This window comes from Triticum dicoccoides, chromosome 3A (assembly GCF_002162155.2).
Source record: "Triticum dicoccoides isolate Atlit2015 ecotype Zavitan chromosome 3A, WEW_v2.0, whole genome shotgun sequence".
NCBI lineage: Eukaryota > Viridiplantae > Streptophyta > Magnoliopsida > Poales > Poaceae > Triticum > Triticum dicoccoides.
In genome coordinates this window covers 418,081,775-418,106,707 of record NC_041384.1, presented here as the reverse complement: position 1 = coordinate 418,106,707, position 24,933 = coordinate 418,081,775, and positions in this window count along the sequence as shown.

Sequence of the window (24,933 nt, the reverse complement as noted above, 5' to 3'; positions counted from 1 at the left end):
TTAAAGGGTCGTATCTGTTATGGGCCATAATTTGGCCCAAGAAATGAAAGTCAGTTAACGGGCCGGATCAGGTATGGACCGTAATTTGGCCCAAACTATTGCAGGCTGTTAATGGGCCGAATCTAATATGGGCCGTAAACTGGCCCATAATATTGCAATCTTTTAATGGCCCGTGTCTGATGTGGGCCATTATTTGGTCCACAAAATGTTAGGTTGTTAACGGGCCGGCCCATTAGATCTGACGAAATCTTATGGGCTTGTTCCTGGGACGGCTTTTAAACCTATATGGGCCTCTATTGGTCCATCCCACGTGTCAATGTTTCATTGGCGATTCTTGTCCAATGGACGGTCGACATCTATCCCAACGCTGAGCCGGCACGTGGATCGTCGTCAAATGAGAATTTTACATGTGGAAAATCGCCATTGGTTCACGCTGTTAACGGGTTATCGGATCCAAACCGGAACCCGATAGCTTAATGACGATCCATTATGATGGATGCACATGTCGGTTACCCTTGACGAAAGCACTTTTATGATGCGCGATTTATCATCGTGGAAGTGGACACTTCTATGATGATAATTTTGGTAATGTCATGGAACACTTCTATAACAGCACAGGTATGACTATCTTGATTCTATCATAAAATCGTCATGGATGTACATGCATGATAGAAAATGTGACCTACTGTGACAAACACGTATCATCACAGAAGTGTACTTTTTTTGTAGTGCTTCGAGCTCCTTCACATGGATCTATTTGGTCCTCCATCCTTTGATAGTCTTGGTGGAAGAAAGTCTTGCTTGGTGATTGTGGATGACCATTCAAGATATACATGCGTATACTTCTTCAAGAGGAAGAGTGAGACTCGACAAACCGTCATCAACTTTGCAAATGAAGCTCAACGTCAACATGAAGCAAATATTTTGATGATTACAAGTGACAATGGCACCGAGTTCAAGAACTACACGTTAGATGAGTTTCTTAGTGACAAGGGGATCAAGCACCAATATGCCGCACCCTATACCCCTCAACAAAATGGTGTGGCGGAGAGCAAGAACCGAACATTGATGGACACGGCAAGGACCATGATAGTGGAGTTCAAATCTCCATACAACTTTTGGGCTGAAGCCATCAACACCGCATGTCATGCATCAAATAGGCTCTACCTCCGCAAAGGCTTGAACAAGACTCCATATGAGATACTTACCGGCAACAAGCCCAACCTCAAGTACTTCTGATTGTTTGGTTGTAAGTGTTTCATTCTTAAGAAAGGTGTTCGTTTGTCTAAATTCGAACCTAGAGCTCAAGAGGGCATATTTGTTGGTTATGCTACAAACTCTCATGCTTATCGTGTCATCAACAAGTCCACTAGACTCATTGAGGAGATGTGTAACATGGAGTTTGATGAAAATAATGGCTCCCAAGTGGAGCAAAGTGGTCTCTGTGATGTAGGTGATGAAATTCCTCCCCAAGATATAAGAAGAATGGGGATTGGTCAAATACTCCCCACTGAGGAACACCTTGTGGCTGAAGGAGGAGGACAATGCTCTACTCAAGTGGAGCCATCACCAACGCTAGACCCACACGCTTCCAAAGAACAAAGTGAAGGCCCTCAACCCAATGATCAAGATCAAGGGTAAGATCAACCCCATGGAGATGGTGATGCACCAATTGATGCCCAAGATCAAGTTCATGCCTCCGAGCTCGTGCAAGATCAAGAGAAAACTCAAGATGGTGCTCAAGATAATCAAGATGATCCTCAAATGCCCATCGAGGAACTTTTGGAGCACCGCGCCGCCAAGGTGGCTTCCAAGCTCGAGCATCAACAACATGTCATGGAGAATGTGCTTGGAAGCTTGAGAAAAGGGGTAACTACTCATAAAAAATTGTCAAACTTTTGTGAGTATCACGCGTTTGTTTCGTGTGTTGAACCCCAAAAGGTACATGAGGCACTCAAGGATGAGGATTGGCTTCAAGCTATGCATGAAGAACTCAACACCTTCGAGCACAACCAAGTTTGGGAATTAGTGCCAAGGCCAATGGAGGAACACAATGTCATTAGAACCAAATGGATCTTCAAGAACAAGTCAGATGCGAATAGTGTAGTTGTTTGAAACAATTCAAGATTGGTGGCACAAGGCTACTCCCAAGTCGAGGGTATCGACTACGGTGAAACCTTTGCCCCCGTTGCTCGTCTTGAATATATTCGCATGTTGCTTGCATATGCATCTCATCATGATTTTAAGTTGCAACAAATGGATGTGAAAAGTGATTTCCTTAATGGTCCTTTAAATGAGTTGGTATATGTCAAACAACCTCCGGGATTCGAGGATCCCAAGCTCCCCACTCATGTATACAAACTCAAGAAGGCGCTCTATGGCCTTAAACAAGTCCCACGTGTGTGGTATGAGAACCTTACCGAGTTGTTACAAGACCGTGGGTTTGAAATTGGAAAAAATGATCCCACTCTTTTTACTAAGAGGATCAAAGGGCATCTGTTCATATGCCAATTATATGTTGATGATTTTATCTTTGGCTCTCCTAACAAATCTTTCAATGATGAGTTTGCTGCACTAATGACCGAGAAGTTTGATATGTCTATGATGGGCGTGTTGAAGTTCTTTCTTGGTTTCAAAGTCAAGCAAAGAAGAGATGGAACATTCATCAACCAAGCCAAATATACCCAAGACATGCTCAAGAGATTCAAACTAGAAGATGTCAAGCCCGTCAAGTTGCCCATGCCCACCAGATGCAAGCTTGACAGTGATCCCAATGGTAAAGTGGTGGATCAAAAGGATATATTGCTCCATGATTGGATCTTTGCTTTACCTTTGTGCATCTAGACCGGATATCATGTTGAGTGTGGGAATTTGTGCATGGTTTCAAGCTGCACCTAAGGAAAGACACTATGTTCCTGTTAAGCGAATCTTTTGATATTTTTGCTCATACCCCAAACTTTGGCTTATGGTACCCCAAAGAAGAAAGCTTTGATCTCATGGGATATTCGGACTCGGATTAGGCGGGAGATTGTGTGAAGAGGAAGTCCATTTCCGGATGGTGCCAATTCCTTGGTCGCTCTTTGGTGAGTTGGTCTTCAAAGAAGCAAAATTGTGTGTCTCTATCTTCCACCCAGGCCGAGTATGTAGCCGCTGCGATTTGTTGTGCATAGTAGCTATGGATGAGGCAAAGTATGAAGGATTACGGTGTCACTTGTGACAAAGTGCCTCTTCTGTGTGACAATGAAAGTGCTATCAAGATCTCACTCAATCTGGTGCAACATAGCAAGACTAAGCATATTGAGATTCGTCATCACTTCATCCAGGATCATATCAAGCGGGAAGATATTGATATCATCTACATCAACACTCAAGAGCAACTAGCGGATATATTCACCAAGCCTCTAGATGAAGCAGGATTTCGCGAGTTCTGGCATGAGCTAAATATCATTGATTCGACCAATGTGGCTTGAGTCTAGGCACACCCCACTACACTCATCATTATATCTTGTTCTAGATGTAGGCATGGACATAGGGGGAGTGTTGTTCTCTCAATGAACTCTCCCTCCCACCATTATGCATAAATCGATCAAGTCTTTCACATTAGCCATTTTTATGGTACTTGTGCTTCAAAGATGAGTTTTGGTAATGGGCCCAAGGATAAAATCTTCGCGGCGCCATAACTTTTAACTCAAATGTAGGTGGCTCCGGCCACCGCCCTCCCCTCGTGATCAATGGTTGTTGTTGGTCTTGAGGTCTTTGTGTGTGTTTGAGACACTTCTTGTTAATAACCCACAAGTATAGGGGATCGCAACAGTTTTCAAGGGTAGAGTATTCAACCCAAATTTATTGATTCGACACAAGGGGAGCCAAAGAATATTCTCAAGTATTAACAATTGAGCTGTCAATTCAACCGCACCTGAAAGACTTAATATCTGCAACAAAGTATTTAGTAACAAAGTAATATGGAAGTAGCGGTAACGGCGGCAAAATTAACAATATTGCTTTTGTAGTGATTGTAACAGTGGCAACAAAAAAGTAACTAAGCAAAGATCAATATGTGAAAGCTCGTAAGCATTGGATCGGTGATGGATAATTATGTTGGATGTGATTCCTCATGTAACAGTTATAACATAGGGTAACACAGAACTAGCTCCAGTTCATCAATGTAATGTAGTTATGTATTCCAAATATAGTCATACGTGCTTATGGAAAAGAACTTGCATGACATCTTTTGTCCTACCCTCCCGTGGCAGCGGGGTCCTATTGGAAACTAAGGGATATTAAGGCCTCCTTTTAATAGAGTACCGGAACAAAGCATTAACACTTAGTGAATACATGAACTCCTCAAACTATAGTCATCATCGGGAGTGGTCCCGATTATTGTCACTTCGGGGTTACCGGATCATAACACATAGTAGGTGACTATTGACTTGCAAAATAGGATCAAGAACTCACATATATTCATGAAAACATAATAGGTTCAGATCTGAAATCATGGCACTTGGGCCCTAGTGACAAGCATTAAGCATAGCTAAGTCATAGCAACATCAATCTTAGAACATAATGGATACTATGGATCAAACCCTAACAAAACTAACTCGATTACATGATAAATCTCATCCAACCCATCACCGTACAGCAAGCCTACAATCGAATTACTCACGCACGACGGTGAGCATCATGAAATTGGTGATGGAGGAAGGTTGATGATAACAATGGCGACGGATTCCCCTCTCCGGATCCCCGAACGGACTCCAGATCAGCCCTCCTGAGAAAGATTAGGGCTTGGTGGCAGCTCCATATCGTAAAATGCAATGAATCCTTCTCTCTAATTTTTTTCTCCCGGAACATGAATATATAGAGTTGGAGTTGAGGTCGGTGGAGCCTCAGGGGGCCCACGAGGTAGGGGGGCGCCCTGTACCCTCGTGGACAGGGTGTGGACCCCCTGGTGTTGATTATTTCGCCAGTATTTTTTACAAATTCCAAAAATATTCTCCGTGAAGTTTCAGGTCATTTTGAGAACTTTTATTTCTGCACAAAAATAACACCATGGCAATTCTGCTAAAAACAGCGTCAGTCCGGGTTAGTTCCATTCAAACCATGCAAGTTAGAGTCCAAAACAAGGTCAAAATTGTTTGGAAAAGTAGATACGATGGAGACGTATCTCTTGTGTGGTTCTTTTTCCTTGCTTTTGTGCTTGAGGTGTCTCTCTTGTTGTTGTGGTTATTCGTCTCGTCCCTCTTGTGTTTTCCTTGGTCATCCCATTTTGCATAAGCCTCTTTTGTTTTTCTGCTCCTGCCTGTTTTCGACTGAGCGGTACTACCGCTGAGCTAGCGCGGTACTACCACCCGGGCCCGTGGTACTACCACGCGGGGAGTTGGAGTGGGGTTTATGAATCGGGCAGGGGATGTTTCTCTCCCCATACCCATTCACTCGCCTCTCTCGCCTCTCTCTCTCTCACTCTCTCTCAGGCGATGAACAGGCAGCGGAAGGCTGCCGCCGGGCCACCGTCTCCAGGCCGTCTTCCACATTTCCGTCTGGTGGGATCGATCTGCACCCCTTCCTCTTGCCATTGATGTTGGTGTTGCCCCTGTTCTTCTTCTCATTGGTTATAGTTCTTGGATCTAGGCTTTAGGGCAATATCTGTTGCATTCTTTGATTTTTGGCCAGTTTGGGGCTTGAGCAGGACATTGAAGACTGCTAGAGTAGGTAGATTGAATATTTAACTGTGAATATTTGAATTTGGCATCTTCGGTACCACCGGATCTCACCGCGGAAGTCACCATCCTTTTGACATCCGCCTCGAGCGGTACTACTGCTCCTCAGAGCGGTACTACCGCTTGTAGGCGGTACTACTACGGTGAGCTGCGGTACTACCGCTCTGAGCTTCCAACTTTAGATTTTCTCCGTTTCATGTTCACACTTGTGTTTGTTTTCTCTCTTGGCCTATGAAATTTGTCTCTCTCGTGTTCTTGTGTGTGTGTGTGTTCCAGGTGGTAGTAGCTCCGAGCATCAGGCTCATCACAAGAACCCTGCCCGTACCGGTGGCTCCAAGTGCTACTATTCTACCGATGTGTCAGTGGGTAGCACTGTTCTAGAGGGTGGCTCTGTGCCTGCTCGTGCCTCAGGTGAGCAGCCAAGACAGAGAGTCAAAGTGATTGCAACCAAGAACATGGGGACCAAGGGCGCTCATCAGATGGCTGCTTTGGACTTTGGTACGGCACGGAAGCGCAATCCATATCGGGAGCCTCAGGATCCTTCACTTCTTCATCGCATGTTCTGGAACAAGTTTCAGCAATCTATCTTCCATGATGTGTTGAAGACCAAGAAGAATCTGTATGTGGAAGTGAAGTCAGTTGATCTCTCTCACATGGAGAGGGATTTGCCTTACTTTGGTGAGGCTCTTCAGAGGTGCGGGGAGTTGGATATCAAGAGGATCATATCATTCAACAAGGATTTTGATGTGGAGCTTGTGGCCCAATTATATGCCACAATTCACTTTGCGCATGATGAGGAGATGACCCTCTCCTGGATGATCAATGGTCGGCGTTTGTCTGCTTCTTGGAAGAACTTTATGGAGTTGTTGTCATACGAGGAGAAGGGTGCCCAAATCCCAGTTGGGTTTCGCCCTCACCGGGAGGCCAATGCCACTCACAAGAAGGCTCTATGGTTGTTTTCCACCAGGAAGGTGTCTGATACTGGGCATGTCTCCTACGAGCTTTGCCCCTTTCTGGATATCTTGCATAGGATCTTCAGGAACACCTTGTTCCCTCGTGTTGCCAATCAGGATATGGTGCATTCCTATCTGGTGGACCTTCTTCTCTTCTGCCAGAAGGAGAAGGGCTCTTAGGAAGTGTTGGATGTTTCTCATGTCATGTGGTCAGAACTTCGGTGTGTGATCTTGGAGCGCAAGTGCATCATTTATGGCCCTTACCTAATGCAACTCATTGAGGAGACATGGGCATCTATGTTCCCTGATGAGGAGCTTCTTACTGGAGACTTTATATCTCATGATGTTGTTTAGTTGAGGCAGAAGGAGAAGTGGGGCATGGCTACTCCTGCCCCATAAGTGTAGTCTAAGGATGAGGATGATAATGAGCCTGACTACGAGCCGTCAGAGGAACCTTCTTGGGCTAAGAAGCTCAAGCAGAAGATGTAGAAGCTATTTTGTCTCCAGGCCAAGGCACAGTACAAGGCTTTCTGCAAAGAAGGCCCGTTGTCGTGGCAAGGCCATTATGAGGTAGGTTGGCTTCACCATGTCTGATGGCTCTGAGGAGAGGATCACTAACGAGGAAGCTTGGTCCGTGTGCACTGCCTGTGGACTGATTCAGATGATGGCATTGGAGGCCCTTCAGCTGCTGCCGCGGAGTTTGATGAGGAGGAGGAGCATGATTGGTGATGTCTTGGAGTATCGCTACCACCGTTGTGTTTAGGTGTCCTCTCTACTCTTTTGGTCTCTCGATGCCAAAGGGGGAGAGAGTGTAGGGATTTACAGTGTGTTGTGAGTTGAGTGCGTTTCTCTATTTGCAGTTGCTTTCCTTGCTCGAACTCGTTTGTTTTGGTTTGTGTTTGTCCTGTGTGTTCGAGGCCATATGGTGTGAGACATATGAGCTATCCTATCCATCTCTATCTATGTCAAGTACTTTATGTTAGTAATCGTCTGTGAGATATCTATTGTCTATGCTCTCATTCTTATGCTCACATAGTATCACTTGCATGCTTTCATCTTACTATCTGTGCAATTATGGTTTGGTCTATAAAATATAGGGGGGTGTGGATCCTATATTTGTGCATTTTGCATTCCAAAAGCATATCCTAAATAGTGCATACATCTAGGGAGAGCCTGTCTATATTTTGTAGATTGTCTGCACACCTCTTTTTGCTATATCCTTTATGCGAATCCCACGTTGTCATCAGTCCACCAAAAAGAGGGAGATTGTTAGAGCATATTTCTCCCTATGTGGTTTTGGTGATTGATGACAACATTTTTGCGGACTAATTGTGTGCATTGAACTTTTTAGACTATCAAACATATGGCACAAGACGGTTCGTGCCCCTCGGAGTTTCAAGAGAAGACAGTTTTCTTTCCCGTGGTTCTTTTCTGGTGGACTTGAGTCGTAGGGAAAACCATACTATCAAGAGGGGGTCTGTATCGGAAAGGTTTGGGTGGAATCAACACGTACACTCTTCTTGCACCCATCGTTTGCTTGGAGTTGTCCCGTGTTTGCACCGGAGTAGGGGAGTGAGGGAGTCCTGGATTAGGGGGTCTCCGGACAGCCGGACTATATCCTTAGGCCGGACTGTTGGACTATGAACATACAAGATTGAAGACTTCGTCCCGTGGCCGGATGGGATTTTCCTTAGCATAGAAGGCAAGCTTGGCAATACGGATATGTAGATCTCCTCCCTTGTAACCGACTCTATCTAACCCTAGCCCCCTCCGGTGTCTATATAAACCAGAGGGTTTGGTCCGTAGGACAACAGACAATCATTCCATAGGCTAGCTTCTAGGGTTTAGCCTCTACGATCTCGTGGTAGACCAACTCTTTTAATACTCATATCATCAAGAACAATCAAGCAGGACGTAGGGTATTACCTCCATCAAGAGGGCCCGGACCTGGGTAAACATCGTGTCCCCTACCTCCTGTTACTGTCTGCCTTAGATGCACAGTTCGGGACCCCCTACCCGAGATCTGCCGGTTTTGACACCGACATTGGTGCTTTCATTGAGAGTTCCACTGTGCCGTCACTATAAGGCTCGATGGCCCCTTCGATCATCGGTAACGATGTGGTCCAGGGTGAGGTTTTCCTCCCCGGATAGATCTTCGTATTCAGCGGCTTCGCACTGCGGGCCAATTCACTTGGCCATCTGGAGCAGATTGAGAGCTACGCCCCTGGCCATCAGGTCAGGTTCGGAAACTTAAACTACACTGCCGACATCCACGAAGACTTGACCTTCGACAGATTCGAGCCCATGTCAGGTGCGCCGCACAATCACGACGAGCATGACGTAACTCTGCCGTCGGACAGTGTTCGGGAAATCGCATCTGCAACTACTCCGGCCTTCAATCCGGAGCAAATTGCGCCATCCGAGGACGGAGGGATAGACCCCATCAAGGAGGCTGCACTCTCAGTGGCGATGGATCTGGATACTGACTTCACCCCTTACGAGAGCCGTGTCGCCGAACCGCGGGATTCGTCTCCGGCCACGGACTCCGAGCCGCCTGCATACGTGCCTATAGAATCCGACTGGGCGCCGATCATGGCGTTCGCCTCCGCGGATATCTTTCAGCATTCGCCTTTCAGCGATGTGCTAAAGTCATTAAGGTATCTCTTCTTGTCAGGAGAACCTTGGCCGAACTATGTCCAGCTAGAATGGGATGCGGACGACGAAGAAATTCACTACCCACCCACCACCCACTTAGTAGCCACTGTCGACGATTTAACCGACATGCTCTACTTCGACTCCGAAGACATCGACGGTATGGACGACGATGTAGGAGACGAACAGGAACCACCACCCACAGGGCGCTGGACCGCCACCTCATCGTATGATATATACATGGTGGACACCCCCAAAGAAGGCAATGGCGACGAGACAGCGAAGGAAGACCCCTCCAAGAAGCCACCCAAGCGACGACGTCAGCGGCGCTGCTCTAAGTCCCGCCATAGCAAAAGTAGTGATACCGGCACAAGACGACAATTATCTCCTCCAGCACGATTTAGAGCAGGAGGGTGGACAAGCTAGCCATCCAGAGCGGGCAGCTGATGGAGAATCGGAGGAGGACAATTACATGCCTCTCTCCGAAGACGAGGCGAGCCTCGGCGACGAAGAATTTATCGTGCCTGAGGATCCTGTCGAGCAGGAGCGCTTCAAGCGCCGGCTTATGGCCACAGCAAATAGCCTGAAGAAAAAGCAACAACAGCTTCAAGCTGACCAAGATCTCCTAGCAGACAGATGGACCGAAGTCCTTGCGGCCGAGGAATACGAACTCGAGCGCACCTCCAAGAATTACCCAAATCACAGGTTGCTACCCCACTTCGAGGAGGAAGCATTGAAACCTACATCACCAGTGTACGATGCGGCTGACCGGCCACCTCGTGGCTGAGCCAGAGAGGCGTTTCGGCCTGAAGTTCAGCCTGCACCCCGCCGCCACTCAAACAAAAATACCAAGGCCCAGGGCAACACACGGGACCTGCGAGACGTATTGGAAAATAAGGCAAAACATGCAAGATCGATCTACGGATCATGGGGGCGTGCACCAATACGCGACGAGGATCGTCACGCTGGATACACTAAAAGCAAATCCTGCCGAGCCAGACACGGCAGACAAGACTCGTATGAACCGCGTCGCGATATAGCCCGGCACAGAGGCGCCGCACACCCCTTATGCTTCACTGATGAAGTAATGGATCACAAATTCCCAGAAGGGTTTAAACCTGTAAACATCGAATCATACGATGGTACTACAGACCCCGCGGTATGGATAGAAGACTTCTTCCTCCACATTCATATGTCCCGCGGGGATGACCTACATGCCATCGAGTATCTCCCGCTCAAACTCAAAGGGTCGGCTCGGCATTGGCTCAATAGCTTGCCGGCAAACTCCATAGGAAGTTGGGAGAACCTGGCAGAGGCATTCCTGGACAATTTCCAGGGCACTTACGTGTGACCGCCGTACGCTAGCGATCTAAGTCATATAACTCAGCAGCCAGGGGAATCGGCCAGGAAATTCTGGACACGGTTCCTAACCAAGAAGACCCAAATTGTCGACTATCCGGATGCAGAGGCCTTAGCGGCATTTAAGCATAATATCCGTGACGAATGGCTCGCTCGGCACCTCGGCCAAGAGAAGCCAAAATCCATGGCAGCCCTCACGACACTTATGACCCACTTTTGTGCGGGCGAAGATAGCTGGTTGGCTGATAGTACCAATACAGCAAGCAAACCTGGCATATCACAAGCCAGGGATAGCAACGGCAAACCACGATGCAACAAACACAAGCACCGCAAATACGGTCAAAACCCCAAAAATACGGCAGTTAATGCCGGGTTCAGGGGCTCAAAGTCCGGTCAGCGGAAAGGGCCGCCCAAAAATACAAATCCGGGTCGATCCAGTCTGGACCGCATACTCGCTCGCCAATGCCAAATTCATGGCACCCCAGAAACGCCAGCTACCCATACCAACAGAGAATGATGGGTCTTCAAACAAGCCGGCAAGGCAGGCGCCAAAAACGAAGAGGGGTCTCAAAGCGACGATAGCGACGAAGAGCCCAGATCACCGAACACAGAAGGGCAAAAGAACCCCCCCCCCCATATTCAATCGGTGAATGTGGTAAATACCACCCAAATTGCCCACTCAGACCAGATATGCACCTTAGGGACGGCGGCTCAATGGAACTCGCCGTCCCACAATATAAGCTAGGGCCGGTCACCTTCAATCGCACGGATCATCCGGTTAATGCCAATCGGGGCAATCCAGCCGCACTAATCCTCGACCCAATAGTAGACGGGTTCCACCTCACTCGAGTCCTTATGGACGGAGGTAGCAGTTTAAATCTGCTTTACCAGGATACAGTGCGCAAGATGGGCATCGATCATTCAGCGCGGTGGCTTTACCAGGATACCAGATACCTCACTCGAGTCCTTATGGACGGTGGCTTTACCAGGATACCTGGTATGATGCCTCTAAAAGTCCACTAAAGCCACTTTTAGAGGCATCATACCAGGTATGGAGGTTAGCTGTACAGGCTCCATTGCCTCGAGGTAATCTTCGGATCATCAGAAAATTACCGTATCGAAGAGTTAATCTTCGAAATCGCCCCTTTCCGCAGTGACTATCAAGCACTGCTCGGGAGAACCGCGTCGCTCGATTCAACAAGGTGCCACATTATGCCTACCGTAAGCTCAAAATGCCCGGCCCACGTAGCGTCATCACGGTTCATGGAAGGGCCGAACCTTCCTTCGGCACCAACAAATACATCACTGCCTTAGCAGCAGGAACAACGAGCAGCACCTTGCAGCCGAACCTCGAGTCGACGCCCGGGCTCCCGGACACCGTCAAGGGGCTCCGAACTACTTCATGGAAGGATACCCCGGCTCGTCCAGAGCTCAACTAAACACTCCGGCGAAGGCCATGACAGGCCAAACTCAGCGGGTCAACCGCCCTCCGGCACGCAAACATTTCTTATATTTCCTTCGCATGTTCACTTTTGCACCGACCAGGACGGACTCCACAGAGGCAGCTCGAACGCGTCAGGGGATCCTTAGACATTCCCCGCAGTGAACGTCCAGCTACAATACGGATCCACACTCAACCTCTTCCCTCTGGTCACAGCAGGTTCTGCTATCACAACTCCTTTTTTATCACATTACTTGTACCCATACGCATAGACATATTATTCAAATACAACATGTGGATTTATATGATGTTTACCTGCTGATTATTTCTTATCGAAATCATTTAGTCAAATGGCATCCGTATACAGCGATATGCCTTAAATATGCCAGGGGATTCGTTTTCCCCGTAACACGGCAATAAAAGTCCGAACACCTTCATGGAAGTTCGGCACCCCAAACTTATAGCATTATATGCATCAGCTCCGAATCATGTCTTGGGTCAATAGTTGGGTTTGCCCGGCTCCCATGTTTTGGTACCTTACGTTCCGCTATATCGTCTACGGTAGCACTGGGAGAACTACTGCAATTGTGTCCCGGTTCTTCCGGATGAGCACCTCAGTAGAGAAAGCCGAAAACTGACTGTCATGATACGGCGAGAGCTGGTCAGCTGTTCGAGCGGTCACAAAATCTTTAAGGATTTCTCCCGCATAATGCCATAACCAATGCAGCGTGCGATGGATCGGCTTTTTCTCCGATCAGGCGCTTGTAGAGCCCCCTGTACGGTCTTCCGAACACAAGGGGCTGCGCCGACCATACTAAAGCTCCTATGACTAAGTGAGAGTGATAAAGCCCTATAGTCCGATTGCCTGGTTCGTTGTGCTAAGCACCTCCTTCGGAGGACCCAAAACTGGGATAAAGAGTGCTCAGGTTTATCCCAAACACCCTCATACTTCTTACGTGTGGACAGAAGCCGACGACTGTCCAACTCTCAGCCTTAACATACAAACGGCCGCATAGGAGGGTAAACTTTTATATAACAGGCGACATAGAAACGACCTTGTTCAAACATTACAAAGGACAACATGATCGGCATTCATGGAAATATAATGTCCTTGGTACATAGCTCCGCTGCAAGGTAGGATCCTTTCAGGACACTCTTATAATACAATTTGGGCTTGCGGTGCTCCTTCCCTCTGACAGTCCCTTGATACGTCTCCGTCGTATCTACTTTTCCAAACACTTTTGCCCTTGTTTTGGACTCTAACTTGCATGATTTGAAGGGAACTAACCCGGACTGACGTTGTTTTCAGCAGAATTACCATGGTGTTATTTATGTGCAGAAACAAAAGTTCTCGGAATGACCTAAAACTTCACAGAACAACTTTTCGGAAATAATAAAAAATCCTTGCAAAAGATGAAGGCCAGGGGGCCCACCACCTGTCCACGAGGGTGGGGGCGCGCCTGGCCCCCTAGGGCGTGCCCCCTACCTCGTGGGCCCCCTGGAGCTCCTCCGACCTCAACTCCAACTCTATATATTTGGTTTTGGGGAGAAAAAAATCAGAGAGAAGAATTCATCGTGTTTTACGATACGGAGCCGCCGCCAAGCCCTAAAACCTCTCGGGAGGGCTGATCTGGAGTCCGTTCGGGGCTCCGGAGAGAGGAATCCGTCGCCATCGCCATCATCAACCATCCTCCATCACCAATTTCATGATGCTCACCGTTGTGCGTGAGTAATTCCATCATAGGCTTGCTGGACGGTGATGGGTTGGATGGGATCTATCATGTAATCGAGTGAGTTTTGTTTGGGTTTGATCCCTAGTATCCACTATGTTCTGAGATTGATGTTGCTATGACTTTGCTATGCTTAATGCTTGTCACTAGGGCCCGAGTGCCATGATTTCAGATCTGAACCTATTATGTTTTCATCAATATATGAGAGTTCTTGATCCTATCTTGCAAGTCTATAGTCACCTATTATGTGTTATGATCTGTTAACCCCGAAGTGACAATAATCGGGATACTTACCGGTGATGACCGTAGTTTGAGGAGTTCATGTATTCACTATGTGTTAATGCTTTGTTTCGGTACTCTATTAAAGGAGGCCTTAATATCCCTTAGTTTCCATTAGGACCCCGCTGCCACGGGAGGGTAGGACAAAATATGTCATGCAAATTATTTTCCATAAGCACGTATGACTATATTCGGAATACATGCCTACATTACATTGATGAACTGGAGCTAGTTCTGTGTCACCCTAGGTTATGATTGTTACATGATGAACCACATCCGGCATAATTCTCCATCACCGATCCATTGCCTACGAGCTTTCCATATATTGTTCTTCGCTTATTTACTTCTCCGTTGCTATTTCTATCGTCACTACAAAATACCAAAAACATTACTTTTCCTATCGTTACCTTTTACTATCGTTACCACTACTATCATATTACTTTGCTACTAAACACTTTGCTGCAGATATTAAGTTCCCAGGTGCGGTTGAATTGACGACTCAGCTGCTAACACTTGAGAATATTATTTGGCTCCCCTTGTGTCGAATCAATAAATTTGGGTTGAATACTCTACCCTCGAAAACTATTGCGATCCCCTATACTTGTGGGTTATAAGTATTGTTTTATGGCGCCGTTGCCGGGGAGCATAGCTCTATTCTTTGAGTCACTTGGGATTTATATCTGCTTATCATTATGAAGAACTTGAAAGATCCAAAAACCAAGATTTATCCCTCAACTATGAGGGGAGGTAAGGAACTGCCATCTAGATATGCACTTGATTCACCTTCTGTTTTGAGTAAGCTTGCGACACCTAAACCTGCTTCTGCTATTCGTTCTGATATGTCGCATATTATTGATGATGCCACTTATGCTATACATGATACTTATGATGAAACTACTTCTATGCTTGATACCACTGTGCACTTGGCGAATTTCTTGATGAACAACTTGCTAGGGCTAGAGAGAATGAAAACATTGAATCTGATAATATTGATGAAAGTGATGATGAAGACTCACGTGTTATTCCTGAGGGTTATGTTTTTGATAAAGAAGCTTCTTTAGCTATTTTAGCTGCAAAGATAGATACGAGCTCAAGAGGTTATTAGCTAAATGGAAGCAGCAATCTCTTAATGCTAGAATGAAACCTGACCCTGCTTTTGCTACTTCACCTATCTTTGTCACTCATAAGGATTATGCATTCTCTGTTGATCCTAATATAATTACTTCGGTTGAATCTGATCCCTTTCATGGCTATGAATCTGAATCTGTTGTGGCACATCTTACTAAATTAAATGATATAACCACCCTGTTCACTACTGATGAGAGAACTCGTTACTTTTATATCCTTAAAATATTTCTGTTCTCATTAAAGGGTGATGCTAAGATATGGTTTAATTCTCTTGATCCTGGTTGTGTGCGTAGTCCCCAGGATATGATTTATTACTTCTCTGCTAAATATTTCCCTGCTCATAAGAAACAAGCTATTTTATGGGATATATATAATTTTGTGCAAATTGAAGAAGAGAGTCTCCCACAAGCTTGGGGGAGGCTTCTCAAGTTACTTAATGCTTTGCCTGATCATCCTCTTAAGAAAAATGAAATACTTGATATCTTTTATAATGGACTAACCGATGCCTCCAGAGATTACTTGGATAGTTGTGCTGGTTCTGTTTTCAGGGAAAGAACAATGGATGAAGCTGAAATTCTATTGAATAATATGTTGAAAAATGAAAATAATTGGACACTTCCTGAGCCAGCTCCAGAGCCAATTCCTGAGCCTATTCCTAAACCAACTCCGAAGAAGAGGGGTAATCTATTTCTCAGTCTTGAAGATATGCAAGAGGCAAATAAATCTATGAAAGAAAAAGGTATTAAAGCTGAAGATGTTAAGAATTTACCTCCTATTGAAGAAACTCATGGTCTTGATAATCTGACACAGGTAGTGAAGGTAAATTCTCTCTATAGATATGATAAAGCTGAAATCCCATTTACTAAGTTTGCTAGCCCTTGCTTAGATGAGTTTGATAAATTTATGGTTAAGCAAGAAGATTTTTAATTCTTATTTTGGTAGACAATTGAAATACAATTCAAATATGCTTGAACACTTGGGTGATTATATGGCTAATGTCAAAGGTGAACTTAAACTTATTAGTAAACATGCTTCTATGGTTACCACTCAAGTAGAACAAGTACTTCAAGCTCAAAATGATTTGCTCAATGAATTGAATAGTAAGGATAATGATAATGTTGTTAGAGTTATGACTAGAGGTGGTAGAATGACTCAGGAACCTTTGTATCCTGAGGGCCATCCTAAGAGAAATGAGCAAGATTCTCAGAGAAATAATATAGATGCACCTAGTCTTCTAAAAGGAAGAAAAAGAAAAATGATAGGACTTTGCATGCTTCTAGTGAACATGTTATTGAAACACCTGAGAATCCAAATGATATTTCTATCTCTGATGCTGAAACACAATCTGGTAATGAACCTGAAACTAGTGATAATGTTAATAATAATGTTCATGATGATGCTCAACCTAGTAATGATAATGATATAGAAATTGAACCTGATGTTGATCTTGATAACCCACAATCAAAGAATCAACGTTATGATAAGAAAGACTTTGTTGCTAGGAAACACGGTAAAGAAAGAGAACCATGGGTTCGGAAACCCATGCCTTTTCCTCCCAAACCATCCAAGAAAAAGGATGATGAGGATTTTCAGCGCTTTGCTGAAATGATTAGACCTATCTTTTTGAGTATGCGATTGACTTATATGCTCAAAATGAATCCTTATGCTAAGTATATGAAAGAAATTGTTACTAATAAAAGAAAGATACAGGAAGCTGAAATTTCCACCATGCTTGCTAATTATACTTTTAAGGGTGGAATACCAAAGAAACATGGAGATCCCGGTGTACCAACTATACCATGCTCCATTAAAAGAAACTATGTTAAAACTGCTTTGTGTGATCTTGGAGCCGGTGTTAGTGTTATGCCTCTCTCTTTATATCGTAGACTTGATTTGAATAAGTTGACACCTACTGAAATATCTTTGCAAATGGCTGATAAATCAACTGCTATACCTGTCGGTATTTGTGAGGATGTGCCTGTTGTAGTTGCAAATGTTACTATTTTAACGGGCTTTGTTATTCTTGATATTCCCGAGGACGATAGTATGTCTATTATTCTTGGAAGACCCTTTTTGAATAGTGCAGGGGCTGTTATTGATTGCACTAAAGGCAATGTCACTTTTCATGTTAATGGTAATGAGCATACGGTACACTTTCCGAGGAAACAACCTCAAGTTCATAGTATCAACTCTATTGGAAAAATTCCATCGATTATATTTGGAGGTTTTGAATTTCCTCTTCCTACTATCAAGAAGAACTATGATATTCTTATTATTGGGGATATGCATATCCCCGTTGAGGTAACATAGTGTTATTCGAAATTTCTCCGGTTCCATGTTATTTGGAATGAGTTTGTTAACAAGACTTGATCAACCTTGTTAGTGGATTCCTTTTGATGAGCATGAGATGGATGAAACTAGAAGGCACAACCTTCTGTACCCTCCTTTTACTTTCTGTTATTTATATTAAATAGAATAAAAATAGTGTTTTTATCTGTTATCTGATTATCCGTGCAATATAAAAATACCCTGAAAATAGAAGTTCTCCAAATGCCCTGAAATTTAAATATGATTTTTTCTGGAATATTTGAGAATATTTGGCACTGAGAACACAGCAGGAGGAGCTGGCACCTGGCAACGAGATTCAGGGGCGCGCCCTACCCCCTGGGCGCGCCCCCTGCCCTGTGGGCCCATGGTGGCCATCCTCCACTTATCCTTTCGCCCACACACTCCTTCCTCCCCAAACACGAATATCCAGCTCAAACCCGAGTCCAAGCTCATTTTGTTGCCATTTTCGATCTCCTTGCTCAAAGCACCTCTCACAAAACTGCTTGGGGAGATTGTTCCTTGGTATGTGACTCCTCCATTGGTCCAATTAGTTTTTGTTCTAGTGCTTTATTCATTGCAAAATTTTTATGCTTAGGTGACCCTGTTCTTGAGCTTGCATGTCAAATTTATATGGTCAAAAGTAGTTTTGATGCATGATGTAGGCCCTAGGCACTTGTAGGAGTAGTTGCTATCAATATTATTGAGTGTGGTTTACTTTCATTTTGAAGTTACTAAAAATTTCAGAAATTTTTCGGAGGAAGAAATATGCTTAGGAAAATGTTCCAAGGTGGTTCTTCAAGGAAGCAAGGACCCAGGCTTGCAATGCGTGATGCTGATGAAGAGCCACCAAGAGACGCTCCAGTGCGTCCTTGTGAGTGGCCTTCTGGAAACTTTATGGATCGAGCGGGAATTAAGGAAGAATTTAATGCATATTTGTGTAACGCTGATCTTGTGAGCTTCGAGGAAGAAAAGTGCAGCCAGTATCACTATCTCACTAGTTCCTTTGTGAGGAGGCAAAAGGAAGATATGTTATTACCAGAGAGGAGGCAGATGAGTACGAGAGGAGGGCGGAGGCCACTCGTTGCCACACTGCAGCTCAGGAGGCGATAGCCGCTGCATCTCAGTACGACCCCAACTTTTACTATGGGTATCCGCCAGGCCAATCGTGCCCATAGACCAACTTAGGCCCAAAAGCCCAAGCTTGGGGGAATACGTATTTCTCACCGACATTACATTTATATTCACACACTCATTGCTAGATGTCGGTGCTCATACTTTTTCATTGTATCATCCATGCTAGTTTATTTCCCTTTTTATGCTTTCTTCTTGTGTGTTTGGCAAACCTTAAGAAAAACCAAAAAAAATAGTTGTAGCTTTTAATTAGTTTACTTTCCATGCTTGTAGTAGTAATTAAAAAGAAAACCCAAAAAGATTTCATGTTCTTCTTTTACTTGTTGGGAGCTCTCCCGTGTAAATAGTTTTATTTCTTTTCTTTTCTTTGGGGGTCGATGGGAGAAGACCATAATTAAATTGTTGAAGTGGCTCTTATATGTATTATTGTTGATCTGACAAAAGAGCCCATATTGCCTTGTCTTCTCCTGTTTATTGAATGATTGCAGATTCCAGCTTAGTCCAATGCACGTGCACTATTATTATTATCCACATCGTTCGGTGATACGTCTCCAACGTATCTATAATTTTTTATTGCTCCATGCTATATTATCTACTATTCTGGACATTATTGGGCTTTATTATCCACTTTTATATTATTTTTGGGACTAACCTATTAACCGGAGGCCCCGCCCAAAATTGCTGTTTTTTGCCTGTTTTAGGGTTTCGAAGAAAAGGAATACAAACGGAATGAAACATTCGGGAACGTGATTTTCTCATCGAATACAACTCAGGAGACTTGGACCCTACGTCAAGACACGTAACAGGAGGCCACGAGGTAGGGGGCGCGCCTACCCCCCCCCCCCCAGGCGCACCCTCCACCCTCGTGGGCCCCCTGTTGCTCCACCGACGTACTTCTTCCTCCTATATGTACCCATGTACCCCCAAACGATCAGAAACGGAGCCAAAACCCTAATTCCACCGCCATAACTTTCTGTATCCATGAGATCCCATCTTGGGGCCAGTTGCGGAGCTCCGCCGGAGGGGGCATCGATCACGGAGGGCTTCTACATCAACACCATAGCCCCTCCGATGAAGTGTGAGTAGTTTACCTCAGACCTACGGGTCCATAGTTAGTAGCTAGATGGCTTATTCTCTCTTTTTGGATCTCAATACAATGTTCTCCCCCTCTCTTGTGGAGATCTATTCGATGTAATCTTCTTTTTGCGGTGTGTTTGTTGAGATCGATGAATTGTGGGTTTATGATCAAGTCTATCTATGAATAATATTTGAATCTTCTCTGAATTCTTTTATGTATGATTGGTTATCTTTGCAAGTCTCTTCGAATTATCAGTTTGGTTTGGCCTACTAGATTGATCTTTCTTGCAATGGGAGAAGTTCTTAGCTTTGGGTTCAATCTTGCGGTGTCCTTTCCCGGTGACAGTAAGGGCAGCAAGGCACGTATTGTATTGTTACCATCGAGGATAACAAGATGGGGTTTTCTTCATATTGCATGAGTCTATCCCTCTACATCATGTCATCTTGCTTAAGGTGTTACTCTGTTTTTAACTTAATACTCTAGATGCATGCTGGATAGCGGTCGATGAGTGGAGTAATAGTAGTAGATGCAGGCAGGAGTCGGTCTACTTGTCTCGGACGTGATGCCTATATACATGATCATAACTCGATATTCTCATAATTATGCTCAATTCTGTCAATTTCTCAATAGTAATTTGTTTACCCACCGTAGAATATTTATGCTCTCGAGAGAAGCCACTAGTGAAATATATGGCCCCTGGGTCTATCTTTATCATATCAATCTCCTACTACTTAGTTATTTACTTTGCCTTTATTTTACTTTGCATATTTATCATAAAAATACCAAAAATATTATCTTATCATATCTATAAGATCTCACTCTCGTAAGTGGCCCTATAGGGATTGACAACCCCTATTTGCGTTGGTTGTGAGGATTTATTTGTTTTGTGCGGGTGCGAGAGACTCGCGCGTAGCCTCCTACTGGATTGATACCTTGGTTCTCAAAAACTAAGGGAAATACTTACGCTACTTTGCTGCATCATCCCTTCCTCTTCGGGGAAAACCAACGCAGTGCTAAAAGAGGTAGCAAGAAGGATTTCTGGCGCCGTTGCCGGGGAGGTCTACGCAAAATTCAATATACCAAGTACCCATCACATACCCTTATCTCCCGCATTACATTATTTGCCATTTGCCTCTCGTTTTCCTCTCCCCCACTTCACCCTTGCCGTTTTATTTGCCCTCTCTCTCTATCCTCCCTCTCTTTCTCTATTTGCCTCTTTTTGCCCGCTTGTTTTTGTTTGATTGTGTGTTAGTTTGCTTACTTGTTGTTATGGCTAGTCCCTTATCTTCTCCTTGTCTCCCGAGAATGAAATTCTAAATTTTAAGCAAAGGGAGGGTGAAAATCTAAAGGATGCTTGGTATAGAATTTGCAATGCTCAAAATAAATCTACTAGGAAGCAATCTACTACCATTCTCCTTCACAATTTTTATGTAGGCATTACTCCTTGGCACCGTTATGTTCTTGATACTATTAGCGGAGGGAACTTTTTGGGTAGCCATACTTTTGATTCTTATAATGCTATGTTAGATTTATTTGGCTCACCCCCTCTCTTGGTTAATGGAACTATATTAACTTTGGAGCATGTAATGCAAAGGCTTGAGATTATTGAAAATAAGGTTGCTACCGTAGAGTTAATCGAAAATTTGGATAAAAAGATCCACAGCCTAATCTCTCAATATGGATCTAAAGTAGGAGTTACTTTGAAAGATATTAAACAAAAGGAACCCATAGTTAATGAGAAAATAAATCACGATTCCGTTAGGATCGATAAACTTGAGAATATTATTACCAACTTGGGAACCACTTTTTCTTCCATAAAGAATACTCCGAGTCCCTCCACCAAAGTTGCCAAACTTATGTATGTTCCTAAAAATAAGGGTGAATCATCTAGTAAGGAAAATGCGGATCTCAAATCTATAAGTGTTCATCCCAATCTTTTTGTTATGATTAAGGAACCATTTGTTACAAATGAATTTTTCGATCTTGTGCCTAAAAGGTTGATAATTAATAAAAAGAAATAAATTCCTAAAGATGGTAGATGCCTCATTGAAGAATTGCCTACCAAAGATGGCAATACCTAGATATATTCTTGCTTGTTATGCATAGCTAGAGGCGTTAAACGATAGCGCTTGTTGGGAGGCAACCCAATTTTATTTTCATTTCTTGCTTTTTGCTCATGTTTAGTAATAAATAAATTATCTAGCCTCTGTTTTGGTTGTGTTTTTTGTGTTTAATTAGGGTTTGTGCCAAGTAGAACAGTTGGGAAGACTTGGGGAAAGTCTTGTTGAACTTGCTGTAAAAAACAGAAACTTTAGTGCTCACGAGAACTGCTGTAATTTTTATTTGGGAAGTGCTATTTAGTTAATTCTTTTTGCAGATGATTAATAGATAAATTCCTCACGTCCAGCAATTTATTTTAGAATTTTTTGGGTTCCAGATCTGGCGCTAGCTACAGATTACTACAGACTATTCTGTTTTTCGTGTGTTGTTTGCTTATTTTGATGAATCTATGGCAAGTAAAATAGTTTATAAACCATAGAGAAGTTGGAATACAGTAGGTATAACACCCATATAAATAAAGAATGAGTTCATTACAGTACCTTGAAGTGGTCTTTTGTTTTCTTTCGCTAACGGAGCTCACGAGATTTTCTACTTTAAGTTTTGTGTTGTGAAGTTTTCAAGTTTTGGGTAAAGATTTGATGGATTATGGAACACGGAGTGGCAAGAGCCTAAGCTTGCGGATGCCCATGGAACCCCCAAGATAATCTAAGGACACATAAAAGCCAAATGTTGGGGATGCCCCGGAAGGCATCCCCTCTTTCGTCTACTTCTATTGGTAACTTTACTTGGAGCTATATTTTTATTCGCCACATGATATGTGTTTTGCTTGGAGCGTCTTGTATTATTTGAGTCTTTGCTTGTTAGTTTACCACAATCATCCTCTCTGTACACACCTTTTGAGATAGCCATACATGATTTGGAATTTGTTAGAATACTCTATGTGCTTCGCTTATATCTTTTGAGTTATATAGTTTTGCTTTAGTGCTTCACTTATATCTTTTAGAGCACAGTGGTGGATTTGTTTTATAGAAACTGTTGATCTCTCATGCTTCACTTAGATTATTTTGAGAGTCTTAATAGCATGGTAATTTGCTTAAAACCCTAATATGCTTGGTATGCAAGATTAATAATAAAAATTTCTTATGAGTGTGTTGAATACTAAGAGAAGTTTGATGCTTGATGATTGTTTTGAGACATGGAGGTAATAATATCAAAGTCGTGCTAGTTGAGTAGTTGTGAAATTGAGAAATACTTGTGTTGAGGTTTGCAAGTCCTGTAGCATGCACATATGGTAAACGTTATGCAACAAATTTGAAACATGAGGTGTTATTTGATTGTCTTCCTTATGAGTGGCGGTCGGGGACGAGCGATGGTCTTTTCCTACCAATCTATCCCCCTAGGAGCATGTGTGCAGTACCGAGGTTTTTGATGACTTGTAGATTTTTGCAATAAGTATGTGAGTTCTTTATGACTAATGTTGAGTCCATGGATTATACGCACTCTCACCCTTCCATCCTTGCTAGCCTCTTCGGTACCGTGCATTGCCCTTTCTCACATTGAGAGTTGGCGCAAACTTCGTCGGTGCATCCAAACCACGTGTTATGATACGCTCTTTCACACATAAACCTCCTTATATCTTCCTCAAAACAGCCACCATACCTACCTATTATGGCATTTCCATAGCCATTCCGAGATATATTGCCATGCAACTTTCCATCATTCCGTTCATCATGACACATTCATCATTGTCATATTGCTGAGCATGGTCATGTAGTTGACATAGTATTTGTGTCAAAGCCACCGTTCATAATTCTTTCATACATGTCACTCTTGGTCCATTGCATATCCCGGTACACCGCCGGAGGCATTCATATAGATTCATCTTTGTTCTAGTATCGAGTTGTAATCATTGAGTTGTAAATAAATAGAAGTGTGATGATCATCATTTTCTTGAGCATTGTCCCAAGTGAGGAATATAAAAAAAGAGAAAGGCCATAAAAAATAGAGAAAAGGCCCAAAAAAGGAGAAAAGAAAAAAATGAGAGAAAAAGAGAGAAGGGACAATGTTACTATCCTTTGCCACACTTGTGCTTCAAAGTAGCACCATGATCTTCATAGTAGAGAGTCTCTCATGTTATCACTTTCATATACTAGTGGGAATTTTTCATTATAGAACTTGGCTTGTATATTCCAACAATGGGCCTCCTCAAGTGCCCTAGGTCTTCGTGAGCAAGCAAGTGGGATGCACACCCACTAGTTTCTTTTGTTGAGCTTTCATACATTTATAGCTCTAGTGCATCTGTTGCATGGCAATCCCTACTCCTTACATTAACATCAATCGGTGGACATCCCCATAGCACATTGATTAGCCTCGTTGATGTGAGACTTCCACTTTTTTTGTCTTCTCCACATAACCCCCCTCATTATATTCTATTCCACCTATAGTGCTATGTCCATGGCTCGCGCTCATATATTGCGTGAAAGTTTATAGGTTTGAGATTACTAAAGTATGAAACAATTGCTTGGCTTGTCATCGGGGTTGTGCATGATGATAGCATTCTTGTGTGACGAAAATGAAACATGACTAAACCATATGATTTTGTAGGGATGAAATTTCTTTGGCCATGTTTTTGAGAAGACATAATTGCTTAGTTAGTATGCTTGAAGTATTATCATTCTTATGTCAATATGAACATTTGTCTTGAATCTTTCGGTTCTGAATATTCATACCACAATTAAGAAGAATTACATTAAAATTATGCCAAGTAGCACTCCGCATCAAAAATTCTGTTTTTATCATTTACCTACTCGAGGACGAGCAGGAATTAAGCTTGGGGATGCTTGATACGTCTCCAAAGTATCTATAATTTTTGATTGCTCCATGCTATATTATCTACTGTTTTGGACATTATTGGGCTTTATTATCCACTTTTATATTATTTTTGGGACTAACCTATTAACCGGAGGCCCAGCCCAGAATTGTTGTTTTTGCCTGTTTTAGGGTTTCGAAGAAAAGGAATATCAAACGGAGTCCAAACGGAATGAAACCTTCGGGAACGTGATTTTCTCATCGAATA